The following is a 14,359-nucleotide window of genomic DNA, read 5'->3' as shown; positions in this document are numbered from 1 at the left end:
GTGAACTGGCCAGTAGTTCAGTTTTGGTTTCTTTATCTGAAACAATAGCTCTTAGGTATTTAAATTTACTTGTCAACTTTCTTTAAGCCTCCAATACTAATGTCTGTTGGCTATTAGAGTCATAATTAGTGTTTTTTCAACATTGATTTGCACACCCTATGCTGTGGAAGTCTTGTCTTTGAGCAACTAGTAAGCTAGTCCCTGCCAGACCTCTATGTATTCAGCAAAGCACAAGTTAGTAATTTTTCTTCCTTTAATGCTTGCAGTACCTTTGTAACCTTTGATGTTGAAAGTTTTCTTAAAATCTATTAAGACTTGACAGAGTATCCTGAAGCTTAGGATTTTTTTCTGTTGTGCTGTGACCTTGTCTAAAACCTGCTTGTCCTACTAAAATTTTTGTCATCTATTGGTTTTAGATGGTATAATATAATTTTTTAACAGGACTTTGCTGGGATGGCTTATGAGGCATGGTAGTTTTGACAGAGTTGCAAATAGCCTTTTTTTTAGTAGGGTGATGATGAGTGATTGAAACCAGGGCTTGGGCCAGTCTCTTGACTGCCAGATCCTGTTGCAAATCTTAAAAAGTGTCTTTATCATCTTTACTCCTCCAGCCTTGTAGAAACTTACCCCAAAAAAAAGTATATATGTGTGTGTGTTAATGTCATTAAATGATGGGATAGATTTTGATAAGAGAATAAATAGGCTTTGCAACACAGAAGTTCAGATGATCAATTTAATTCAAATATTTTCACTCAGCAAAGAGTTTCAAGTAGCACTTTTAATATTTAACATTCTTAAAGATATTTTGAGTGTTTATTTCACTTAAGAAATTTGGTTTGAAATGATAGTCCTGTTTCTGAATCTATTCTGAAGTGAAAGTTGGGCTACCAGAAGTTATATTATCAGAATTATATAGAGAATTTAGTGCTGCCAAGAAGGTACAGGTGTGAAGATATATAGGCTTTCACAAAATAATCTATCATCAAACCAGAGAAACCATTACTGACAATCAGCAAAGTGGACATATTTAATCCTGTGTTCAAGATTCCATGAAATAATCTTTCAAATTCTCTTTTAGTCCATTTTAAAAGAAAAAAAGCTGATGCACTGCTACACAGCTTTGTGCACTGACTCAAACAATTTTTTCTGTTACAGGATGTAACCCTTGCTGCTGCCTGTTCGCCTCCTGGTGGCCGTAGAAATCCTGTGTCACCAAGGTTATTTCGACATTTTTCCATGTTCACCATCCCATCCCCAACTGAAATGAGCCTAAAACAGATGTTTTTAGTAAGTTGTTTTTTTTATGGATACTTTTCTTTAGTACAATATTTGTTTTTGCTTTTTATGTGTTTTCGATGTTCCTTCAAAATTAAAAGATTATTACATTGTAGCCCAAACCTCCCTCAGGTAGTGGAGGATGGTGACTGTGTTTAAACTAGGAACCATTCAGACAATAGTCCAGAGCTCCTACCGTATCATCAGGCAACCATTTTAACAAGGGCCTCACTTAAACATGTTATAATTTAATTTTTAATGGTATTGATATTTTATACTTAAAATATTAATATTGAGTGTAATATATATTTTCAGTTAAAAAATAGTGATTGTAAATTGTATTGACTGCATTCTCAAATGTCAGGGTAAACTGCCTGGTCATTTAGTATTTGTGAATGTTGTCATGTTGGTCACTCCTGTCAGGTCTGGACTAGGATGTTCTAATCTTCAATACAGATAGAATGTCTGTCCTGTAACACACATTGAAATAAATTACAATTTATTGAAATATAAAATGTTTTCAACTATTTGTGAAAAAAAAAAGATAATTAGATAAAATATAACTTTTTTGACTAGTAAATTAAAATACATTTGATAAAGACTTTGTTGGCCTCTTTCAGTCATTGAACAAAGTATTTACTTAATAATAAAAACATAGTTTAGGTTATTGGGCCTATTATGTTTGACTTCACTTTTACTTCCAGGCAATCATCAATGGGTTTTTACTAGACTTCTCTCGCAATGCCCGTACATTAGCTGAACCAATAGTTAACTCAGCTGTTGAACTCTATTTTAGAATGAGCTCAGACCTACTTCCTTCGCCTGCCAAATCTCACTACGTTTTCAATCTGAGAGACCTTTCTAAAGTAGTCCAAGGTCAGCATTCTACTTTATAAATTGTCTGCTACTAAGCATTTAAACAACAAAATTTCATGACATTTTCACCTTTTCAATATCCCATATTATAATAATTACTGTTGATATAATTATAATTAATTGCAAGATGATATGAAAATAGCTTTAAAATACCACTGAAAATATTGTTCGACTAGTACTGTGAATCAGAAACTATGAAAAGAAAACAAAGCTGTAGAATGTCTAAGTGAAAGAATTGTTGTTTGAAAATTATTATCACCTCAAAGCTCGAGAGTGACCATAAGGCCTAGAATGCAGACTGGTTCTGATTACAAATAAAAGTAAACTAACATTATTGAGAAACAGCTCTTCAATGAAGAAGTTGATAAATTCAATTTCATATCAAACAACTTTAAATAGTTCCACAATAAAAGCACAGATTTTTTAATTAGAGCTACATTAATTTACAGTAACAAAAGCAGGGGGTTAATTAAACAAATTTTTTAAAAATAGATTACAAAGTCTCACAAAAATGGTTTGGACTTTCTGAATTTTTTTTTTTTAATAGTATTTTTAGATTGATATTTTCATAGAATGAAATTATAGCAAAAATTCTATTTCTTCTTTCACTTTTTTTTTTTTTTTTTTTTTTTTTTTTAAACAAACCATTTCCTTGTAATTTTATTGCTAGAATCTCAATTTCATTTTCTGTTAGAATTTTCAAATTTGTAATGACATTTTATTGTTTTGTAGGTATATTGCAGGCTGATGCAGGAATCTTCCGTGAAAAAAATTCAAATTGTTCGTCTATTTATTCACGAGACTCAAAGAGTGTTCCATGATCGACTGATTAACAATGAAGACAAGCTTTTCTTCCACAAACTTATGGCAGAAATTGTGTACAAAACATTCAATGAGGTTATGTTTAAATTACTGTTATCATTATTTTTAATTTATTTAATTATTGTTTCCAATCTAATCAGTAATGTTAATTAGAACTGAAATAAATACAATCATCAATAGAAGTAATAGCATCAATAGAGGCAAAATAATCTTTATTAATAACTCTTTAAAATGTGAACATTTAGGTCAATGCTCTTAAATTGGTGTAAGAAGTGCAAACAGTCTTGTTCCTATTCATATTACAATGTGAACATTCATTCAGATTGATGAATTTTTGTATAGAAATTTATTCCATTGTTGATGAGCTTGTCATTGTGTTGTAGTTCTAGTAAGCATTTAGCTTACTTGATACAAAACTCTAAATAAATTCTGAAAATGTTTCAACACCTACAATCAACACACATTCTGTCTCTCATCTCCTACTTCTTTCATCAGCTGCTAAGCTTCTTTTACCAACTGTAGAAATCTGAATTTAGCAGCAACAGTTCTCTGTCAATACAAACATGGGCACTCACTCCATAACATACATGTTTAATAGTTTTTAGTTAGCTCAGTGCAATGGAATCTATATTTCATTTAAAATGGGGGGTTGGGGGGGGGGAGAGGATCTGTGAAGAGTGGCGGAAAAGCTTAAACTGCTGTGCTATCCATCAAAGGGGCTCAAGCTCATAACCCGACTAAGATCTGAGTTGTGTTTGCTGGGTTCCTGAAGGCAGCACAGAAATTTCTCACAGATAGCCCATACTCTCACAAAAAAAGAGATTGGACCATAGCGCACTACCATAAGCATGAATAATGAAGCTACAAACCAGCCTAAATCTCATTCATTCTCCTGACCTGAACTGAGATTGTCAAGATCTTACTACCCTATTTATTAGACCATCATTTTATCACTTGGCCATCCTATCTAAAATACAAATGTCAATTTTTTTTAATTTTTAAAATTAACTCCAAACATCTGACCCTCATCAAATATCAATGCCAGTAAAGAATTCTTTTAATTATTTTCAGAACTTTGATCCGCATTCATTTATCAAAGATCCTTTACTGTTTGGTAATTTCATGAAGATGGGATGCCCACCAGAAGAGAAATTTTATGAGGAGATCTGACATGAACAAACTTCAACATGTTTTAGGGGAGGTAACAAACTGCTATTTAATGATTTCTAAAATTTATATTGTGTAATGAAAATTTCATATGAAAATATCAAAATAAAACGATAAAGTTCTAGACATTTGGAAACTTAGTTTTATACTTCAAATAGTTACATAGGTATAATGTTTTTAACCATTTCAAAAGTTATCATCAAGCACTTCATAGTCTAACCTCTATATTTTATTAAATCAACTAAATTAAATATATAGAACTCTACAAAGCTTTTAATACTTACTTATGTAGAAATTCCTTTTGTTTGAGACAGTATCTAGATGACCTTAACCTTACATCACCTAAAGAAATGCATCTTGTGTTCTTTATGGATGCAATGGAACATATTACTCGACTAGTCAGGATGATTCAACAAGAAAGAGGCAATGCCTTATTGGTTGGAGTGGGAGGAACAGGAAAACAGTCATTAACAAGGTTCAATATATAAATATGTATAATATTTTTACCAGATTGTTGAGTTAAAATAATCATTTTTTTACAGTTTTAAAAGAACATTTATATATACTAGTAGATAAAAACACACCTAAGTATGTGATTTTTTTTTTTGTGTGCAGATTGTCTGCCCACATGTGTAACTATCGCTGCTTCCAGATTGAGCTCTTTCGAGGCTATGACTATTCTTCATTCCACGATGACCTGAAAAAATTGTATGATACAGCAGGCATTCAAAATAAACCCACAATTTTTTTATTTACTGATACACAGGTTGGCAAAAGAGTTTATATATATATATATATATATATATATATATATATATATATATATATATATATATATATATATATATATATATATAGAGAGAGAGAGAGAGAGTTACATATGTATGTATGTGAATATCTGTGTGATCATGTGTGTTTGTCAAACTGTATGTATGTGAATATCTGTGTGATCATGTGTGTTTGTCAAACTGTATGTATGTGAATATCTGTGTGATCATGTGTGTTTGTCAAACTGTATGTATGTGAATATCTGTGTGATCATGTGTGTTTGTCAAACTGTATGTATGTGAATATGTGTGATCATGTGTGTTTGTCAAACTGTATGTATGTGAATATCTGTGTGATCATGTATGTTTGTCAAACTGTATGTATGTGAATATCTGTGGGATCATGTGTGTTTGTCAAACTGTATGTATGTGAATATCTGTGTGATCATGTGTGTTTGTCAAACTGTATGTATGTGAATATCTGTGTGATCATGTGTGTTTGTCAAACTGTATGTATGTGAATATCTGTGTGATCATGTATGTTTGTCAAACTGTATGTATGTGAATATCTGTGTGATCATGTGTGTTTGTCAAACTGTATGTATGTGAATATCTGTGTGATCATGTGTGTTTGTCAAACTAATGTGATACATATTGATATTTGAAAAATCTAATACTGGTACTATACTATATGGCTCCTTCTATTTGAAAGACAATGGATAAGCCCAGATGTGTCATTGGTTTTAGTTTCTTCTTGAGACTGGGCAGAATCTGGTGTTATTAAACAAGCCAATTCTTGAGTGTCAAAGTTTGCCACAGTTAGTGTATATGAATGCACCTGTTATAGGGCTATGTGACAGGACAGCTTTCTATATCATCTTTTTGTCTCTAGCTGCTTCATTCCTTTTGTTCTCAATGAGGTTTGTACCAGTATGCACAGTCTATCTTCATGCTGTCCAATCTTGGGTGATGTTTGTACCAGTATGCACAGTCTACCTTCACCCTGTCCAATCTTGGGTGATGTTTGTACCAGTATGTCCAATCTTGGGTGATTCTTCTCCCACATACTTTCATTGAAGCCTGTGATCATCAAATCTTGCTTGGTTAATCTTGGGCATCCTTTGGGTATGACTCCATTATCTTTTACATAGTGGTTGGGCTTAGGAAACTTCCATTTGGCATGCAAGTGACATGTCCAAGCCAACTTAGTCTTTTTCTGTGACATAATATTATAGATATTGTGTGTATTGGCTAGTTTCAAAACTTCCTGATGGGAGACACAAACCCTGCAGGAAAAGGACATTATGTGTCACAGGCAGTGCAAGGGTAAACTGTTTAATCTATCCTCGTGATGTATGCATGTTGACCAGCTCTCACTACCATTAAGAAGAGTTCACACTATGCAGCTTTTTTTGGTCGCTGTGGTCAGTTTGGTATTTTCCCAGACATAATTAGAGAGTCTTGCCACTGCTGCAGAAGCTTTTTCTTGTGCAAGACTTGAGTCTTGGCGAGACTTATTGTAAGTCTGAACCCTTGACATGCAACTGCCAGAGCATTTACTAGTTTTTGTGATCTTTCTTGTGAATGATAGTTGTGCACCTTATTGTCACTGAACAGCAGTCCCTGATCAGGATATGCAGTTTCTTCATTTTGATGATAAGTCAAGACAGGTTAAAAAGCCATTGGATCTACTGTAGATAAAAGTAGATTGGTGTAAAATGTCTATTTGATCAGTTTCATAGTCATAAATATTTGATATTTAAATTACCTAAAAATTGTATATTGCATACACAAATATTCATTTTATGCCTATACTGAGATCATTAAAGGTAACAAACATTTTTAAAATCATTAGATCTATATGAAAACTTGATTTGTAAAATCCTGTATAGAACTATGCATATAGTACTTATTTTAATTAATTAGTCCATATTATTATGTCTTATTAAATATTTAGTGTTTATGCACTTTCTTTTTTTTTTTCAATTAGCAACAATAGAATCTACATTTTAACTAGTTTTAGAAATTGTTTTTTCTTGCAATGCAACCCTTCTCCCATCCTCTTGGAATTTTTTCCAAAACAAAGCAATCCATTATTTTGAAGCCTTTCTCAGTACAATTACCTTTGACTATCTGTGTCTTGCCTTTATGTCCACTTAATTTGTTTAGATAACATTCCTTTACAAGTAGGTCACAATGATGCCCTCTAAATATGGCCACATCAAAATAACATCCACAAAACTTGTCTTACAAAAGATGGTGGTCAAATGCCTTGTCATCAATGTTTCCCTTGCACTCATTTTAATATAATTGACCATAAACATCAATAATCATACATGTGCACCACTGCGCACTAGTTTTTTAATGTGCTAGCTATACTACAACATAAAGACAGAAAAAAAATATGTGAGTTTTGTCATCTGACAGATTGTGGTAGAAGAATTTCTAGAAGATATTAACAACATGCTGAACTCTGGAGAAGTTCCAAACTTGTTAGAACCTGACGAGTATGAGAGGTTGATAATAGGCTGCAGACCAGGTGCTAAAGAGGCAGGAATTCCTGAAGGAAATAGAGATGCTATTTATGACTATTGTATCCATTGTGTCAGGTACAGTTGACATTATTGTTTTAACCTTCAGGCACTTATGACCTTACTATATTTCATGTATAAATGACTCTAGACCTAACTGTATCCAGTGTGTCAGGTACAGTTGACATTATTGTTTTAACTGTCAGGCACTTTTGACCTTACTATGTTTCATGTATAAATGACTCTAGACCTAACTGTATCCAGTGTGTCAGGTATGTTTGAACTTTTAACTTGTACCTGGTCATTAGACTTTTCTTTATCCATTTTTCACATTCATTTGACTTTTCAATGTCCCCCTATAACAGTTTCATTTGGCTTATTGTATTCACTGTCAGGTACATGTAGCTTTTGTCAGATAAATATTCAACATATCATGGCTAATGAAACCAAAAATTGTTCAATCCTTTACCCTTGGAAACTGCCTTGTTCATTTTAATGTGTGGGTGTAGGATATCTAGCACCTGTTCATAGAAAGTCATTAATTCATTGTCATCATGTTCAGAGAATTGTGCTTGTCACTTGACTGTTGTGTAGCATTACATACATATGGTCATCTTCACCATACCCTGTCATTCAGTCTGTCGAACTGTTGGGGCACCATAAACATCTGTTGACAGTTTTTCTCCATTTCTCTCTATCAGGATTAGAGTTTCTTCCGTAGACAGCCCCATCCATTCCTTGATGTTGTCCTCCCAATCCTTTTCTTTTACACCACCTTCTTTATTTCCCTGGTACTGTTACCTGCAGACAAATTTTTGCGAGCCCTGAGAATCTCACTGTACAGTCTTAACTTGTGTTTTTTAACAGTGTCATCATGGGGCTTGGTTACCATTGTAAATTGTAATCCTGTTTTGGATTTCCAAGTTTGAAAATATAATATTTGTATGTGATACAAGTTAACAACTTGTACATGCATAGGTAAATATATATTTGACGAATGAACAGTCACAGTAAAAGTTAAAAGTTAGGATGGCTGCCTGGTCGTGCGGTTTGCGCGCTGGACTGTTGTTCGGATTTATCGACGGTCGAGTGTTCAAACCCTGCCCGCTCCCATCCCCCGTCGTCCTGCGGGAGGTTTGGACTAGGAAGTAAACTATCTTCAACTCTGAAGGAACATCCGAAACATGTAAAACATTATTTTACAAAATAAAAAAAAAGTAAGACAAGATGATTAGAAGGCACTCAAGAATGAACTATTAGTTGCAGATTGGTTGAGAGCAATTAAAGTGAATTAAGAGTATAGACATCATGTTGTGATAGAGTCACACTGTTACCCCTTAGATCTTCATTTGGACATTCTTAAAAAGAAAACAAAAGCAGAGATTACAAAAGTGTTAAGGTCTAAAATTAATGTGCATAACTAGATTAACAAGGAATATCTGTAGACTGAAAAGATAAAAAAATTATTTCGATGGTTATGAAGAAAACTTTTCAGAGAAATAAATTCTTTGACTCTGTACTGTTGTAATATTTTAATCCAGACATAATAAATTTGTTTAATATTATTTTCTGTAAAGCAGCCCTTTAAATTTAATGGCACTTTATCTGTCTGTATTTTTTCCAGAAATAATCTGCACATAGTATTGTGCATGTCTCCGGTGGGCTCTGCCTTTCGATCACGATGCCGGATGTTTCCATCTTTGGTCAACTGTTGCACCATAGACTGGGTCATTGAATGGCCGAAAGAAGCTCTTTTAGGAGTGGCACAGTCTTTCTTCAAAACCGTATCTTTAGGATGTTCAGATGAAATCGAAGTAAGTTTTACACTAAATTATTATTTTATTGAGCATTAGAAAGAAAATGTGATTCTCAAATAACTATGATCATTAACATCCATTCAAGACTTCAATTGAAAAACTTGACTTGCATTTTTCTAGAAAGTACCACTTAAAAAATATGAAGCAAACTAATCTTCAAACAAATAATGTTTACTATTTAACCCTTTCTGGTCAATGTCCCACTGGGTGGGACATTTTTTTTTTTCCCATTCTGGTCGAATGACCAGAGACAAACAAAATTTCAATATTTCATAGCTAACTTTCCAAACAGAAAGACTAAAGACTGCATTGTTTGCAGTAACAGGAAAACACCAGGCAGTGGGTGTAAGACAGTATTCTAGTTTGAAACGTACTCTCAGTTGGTCAGTTACGTCACTCTGGAGTGCACCCTCGGGATTGCTTCAAAAAGTACCATCCACAAATAAATTTTCAAAACTAAACATTCAGACATCATGTTTGGAACATTTTTCGTTGTTATAAATAAAATATTAAAAAAAAAAAAACTGGATGTCTGTTTTATTTTATTTTTCTAATTTCTTATAAAATACTATGAATCAGCTAGAATTTAATTCTGACCTGGCTGCAAACTCCTCAAAAAATAAAAAAGACTGATAAGGGTTAAGTAAACAAACAAAACTCAATAGTAAAATTGTTCTTAAAAAAAATATTAATATTGATACTTAATACAAATAGACATACAAGAAATATTTAATTTAGAGCAAAACAAATTTGAATATTTTGTAGCAAAATATATTGTCAAAAAGTTACAATTAACTGTAGCATCTGAACCATTACAACAAGAAAGTTCTTATTCATTTTACATTGGTGTTTTATCAAAAGGACTTGATTACATAGGTTTGACATTGCTATTTTATTGCCCTAAACACATATTATATAGAGGTTCCTCTTTCTGAACTTGTGATCTATGGAGGCAGATGAATAAAACTTGTGTTGCCTGATCAAGCAGTATTCACTCCAGACTGTCATCTTGATGGTCCCAGGTTCAAACTCTGCCCACTGGCTTCCCCTGTCAACCTGAAGGAGGTGGGGGCTAGGAAATAAGGATATTATATTCTGAAGTAACATCTGAAACATGTTAAACAAACAAAGCTTCTTCATTGAGCTAAAGCGTTGTTACTATACCACACCCACCTCCTACCTTGAGCTGATGAACCTGTACATTACCATGGAACAAGAGAAAACAAGGTACACTCATTTCTTCTAAATAAATATAATTTGAAAGAAGTGATCATAAATTGCACTTCCTATTAAATCCTAGAATAGAAACTACCTTCTATTGTTCTAATATTTCAAAATAAAAATGTCAGTTCTTCCTTATAAATATTTTTTTATTAAATAAAGCCAGACTTATTTCAAATTTTTGGATGTTATTAATGTAAAAAAAACAAATTTATCTTGGATTGTACTAAATCTTGCTCTTCCTTTTCGACCATTACACAAATCTATCCTTTTCGACCATTGCTCAAATATATCCTTTTCGACCATTGCACAAATCTATCCTTTTCGACCATTGCACAAATCTATCCTTTTCAACCATTGCACAAATCTATCCTTTTCAGGGAGACTCTTCTCAGCCCTTTAATCTTTCTCTATTTTTTAATCCTTAAAGTAATGTTCTTTTGCTTGACTTTGATATGAGTATATATTATTGGTTTAGAATAAGTTATTAGATTTGTCAAATGAGGTTAGTTAAAAATAGCTAAGTTGTAGTAGAGCTGATGGCTGTAAACATAGTGAGCTAAATCTGGATATAACTGAAGTTTGATCTTTCTATCTAAGTTATGACTGTCACTAAATGGTTCATCTCCTTGGTTCTGGATGCACTGATTATATATATTGCAGGTGGCTAATTCTTAATGCTTATCCTAATTAAGTCATTTTTTGTGCTACTGTTCTATAGTGCAGTTGCATGTCACAGCTTGGACTGTGTAACCATGTAAAATACTGTACTCCTCACTAATCTTTGGACTCAAAGAAAAAGCCTTACTATTATTATAGTGCAGTTGTATTAAAAAGTGATACTTCAAATGGTGTCATTATAAGTGTCCACAGACATCAATTAGTTTTATAGACATATTTTAAAGCTAGGATTATCTTTAGTCATAATAAGAGTAATATATTTGTCACACAGACATCTTATAATGCAATCACAAATCAGGATCAACAAAAGAATACTAACATATTAGTTTAGGCTGTAGAAAATGTTAATAGCTTTACTCATGTTGGTTTATTTAATATGCTTCTGATGCATATTTTTCTTGTAGTAATACTAAGACTGCTCGTGAGAGAGTAGCTAATGGACTTTCCAAACTGTTTTCATCCAATGATTTGGTTGACAATATGAAGAAAGAACTTGTTGCTTTAGAGCCTGAACTTAAACAGAAGTCTGCTGACACTGCTGCCTTGATGGAAAGACTTCAAATAGATCAAGAGAAAGCTAATGTTGTAAGTCGACATTTAGAAATAGGACGTTTCTATTTATAACATAATGCATTATTTTTGTGCATTCATCATTCAATTATCTTTACTATTTAATTTTTGAAGTTGGGACAAGTAATGTTGTATGAGTTCAAGTTTCATTGAATGATGGAATTAAATAAATGATCATCAGGGGTATGGTAGTATTGGTAATTATTAAGAAAGTATAGGATGATTGCTGTCAAATTCTTATTTAGGGTTAGAAAAAAAAATATATGTATATATGTTCAAAGAGAGACAGAAATGAACTTTATATTATCACTATATTTCAAATAGGATTACAAAACTTGAATAAAGAACTCAGAATGTTCATAAAGTTTACTTTAAAGAAACAATCATGTCAAAATATACCTTTACCTTATCCCTTAGTTTGTTGGACAGTTGGGGCACCAAGCAAGATTTGTCGACCGTCTTTCTCCATTCCTCCCTTTTTTTGCCTTGTTTAGAACCTCTCTCAATGGCAGGCCTGTCCATTCTTTAATCGCTTTTTCTGTCTGCCTCTTCTTCTTTACCCTGGCACTGTTCCCTGAAGGAAGGTCTTTGCGAGCCCTGTAGATCTTGTAATGTGGCCAAAGGTTTTAAGCTTTCGTTTTTTCACAATAGTTAGCAGGTCGTCATGGGCTCCGATCGCTACAGTAACCCTGTCTCTGATTTCTTGGTTTGTGATGCGGTCTTTGAATGTGATGCCTAGGATCCTTCTGGAGCATCTCAATTCCATTGCTAGGATCAAAATATAATTTGTACTTTAAACTTACTGATTTTTAGTAGTAATATAGTATTTTAAATGTGGTGGCTAAGAAAATAAAATTGTACATAGGTTAATGTTTACTAATTGTACTTTTTAATGATACATTTTAAGATTTGATGAACTAAGGGCTGTTTTTGGCAATTAAAAAAAGAAAGGACAAGCTATGGCTGAATAGTACCTAACACAACAAAATGCAAATGTACCTGATTCAATCAATAGATATAAAAGGGGTGACACTATTATGTAGATAAATTATAGTTGAGGTCTGAAGCCCTATGACTTTGTTTGGGACTATTTATTGTTTGATTTGTAGGAAATAAGAAGAAAACAAATCTCTGCTTTTTTGTATATTATATTGAAATTCAAGGGCTATTAAAATTACTGTTCTTGTTTCAAATACCTGAAAAGTCAGCACCTCTAGACCATGAAAACATCACCTTCACTTATCCCTTAGCCTGTTCAACTGTTGGGACACTACACTTGATCTGTAGACCATTTTCCTTTGTCTTTTGCTTAAGTAGAATCTCTTCCAGTGACGGGCTTGTCCACTCTTTGATGTTGTCTTCCATTCACTTTCTTTGCCTTTTCTTCTTTTTCCTGGTATTGTTCCCTGAACAATTGATGTGTAATAAAATTCACTGATAATAACAATTAAAAGTTGAGTGATTATTAAAGTTAATATCTGATGTAGAAACCAGTCAACATTTAAGAACATAAGACCTCCATCAGTATTTCAATGCACTAATGAGATTCTAGGCTGCTTTTGATCTATCTATTACTTTGTTCTGATTAGGCTCAGAAATTGCTGCTGTGGATTGTTTCAAACCTCTAATCAATATGAAATATTTAATATGTATGGGTAACATTTTCTTTCAATTTATCAATCAGGTTCAGAAACAGGTGGCTATCGATGAAGCCAAAGCGAAAACAACTGCTGAAGAAACTCAGGCTATAGCAGATGATGCTCAGCGAGAATTGAACGAGGCGCTACCTGCGCTGGAAAGTAAAACATTTTTATAAATTACAGACACTCTTTCTAAACAGAAGAGAGTTATAGATTAAGCATATCCATTTGTTAATCTGGTCATGTAAGTTAATAACAGACTTAAACTCACCTAAGTCTTGATTTTCCTGGCTGATTCAGGCAACATGTTCCTTGCTCCAATAGCAATAGGGAAGAAACACTTGTACCAATTGTCCTACCAGATGGAATAAGAAATGTTACTTGTTACTTTATCTTTGTGTCTTTTGGAGTATTTCATTAGGTTGTGTTTTTGTATTTATAAGTTATGGTTAAGTGTTTTATGTATTATTATTCCATCCCATCCCATGGAGGGCCCTGGCCTGTTTCAACACATCCTTCCATTCAGATCTCTCCTGGGCCCTTCGTCTCCACGTTCTAACCCCAAACTGTTTAAGATCTGCTTCCACATCATCAATCCATCGCATTCAGGGTCTGCCTTTGGGTTGCCTGCCTTTTGTTTTTTGTCTGTATACGATTTTCTCTCCTCTGTTATCTGACATTCTTTCAAGGTGACCTGCCCAACATAGTCTGTTCTTTTTTTATTTCGGTCACTATTGGTGGGTCTTCATATAATTGATATATCTCTTGGTTAATGTGTGTCCTCCACCCAGTTTCATCCTGTATGGCACCATAGATTTTCCTAAGAATTTTTGTTCCCAAGTATTAATTAAATTTTCAGATGTCTTAGTCAGTGTCCAGGTCTCACTTCCACGCATTGCTGCTGGTCTTGTTATGGTTTTGTATATTATTTTCTTGGTTTTCCTTGAAAGAATGTATTATTACTTTACTTTTTAATCTTCTGTCATTCACAA

At 33.3% G+C, this 14,359-nt stretch overlaps 1 pseudogene; it reads left to right on the top strand.

Moving 5' to 3' along the window:
* Positions 1 to 14,359, top strand: part of LOC129927699 (dynein axonemal heavy chain 6-like) — an 81,146-nt pseudogene that overhangs the window by 33,505 nt on the left and 33,282 nt on the right.

Source organism: Biomphalaria glabrata, chromosome 8 (genome assembly GCF_947242115.1).
Source record: "Biomphalaria glabrata chromosome 8, xgBioGlab47.1, whole genome shotgun sequence".
Classification (NCBI taxonomy): Eukaryota; Metazoa; Mollusca; class Gastropoda; family Planorbidae; genus Biomphalaria; species Biomphalaria glabrata.
Note: the sequence above shows the minus strand (reverse complement) of the source record. Positions and strands in the feature narration are given on the sequence as shown.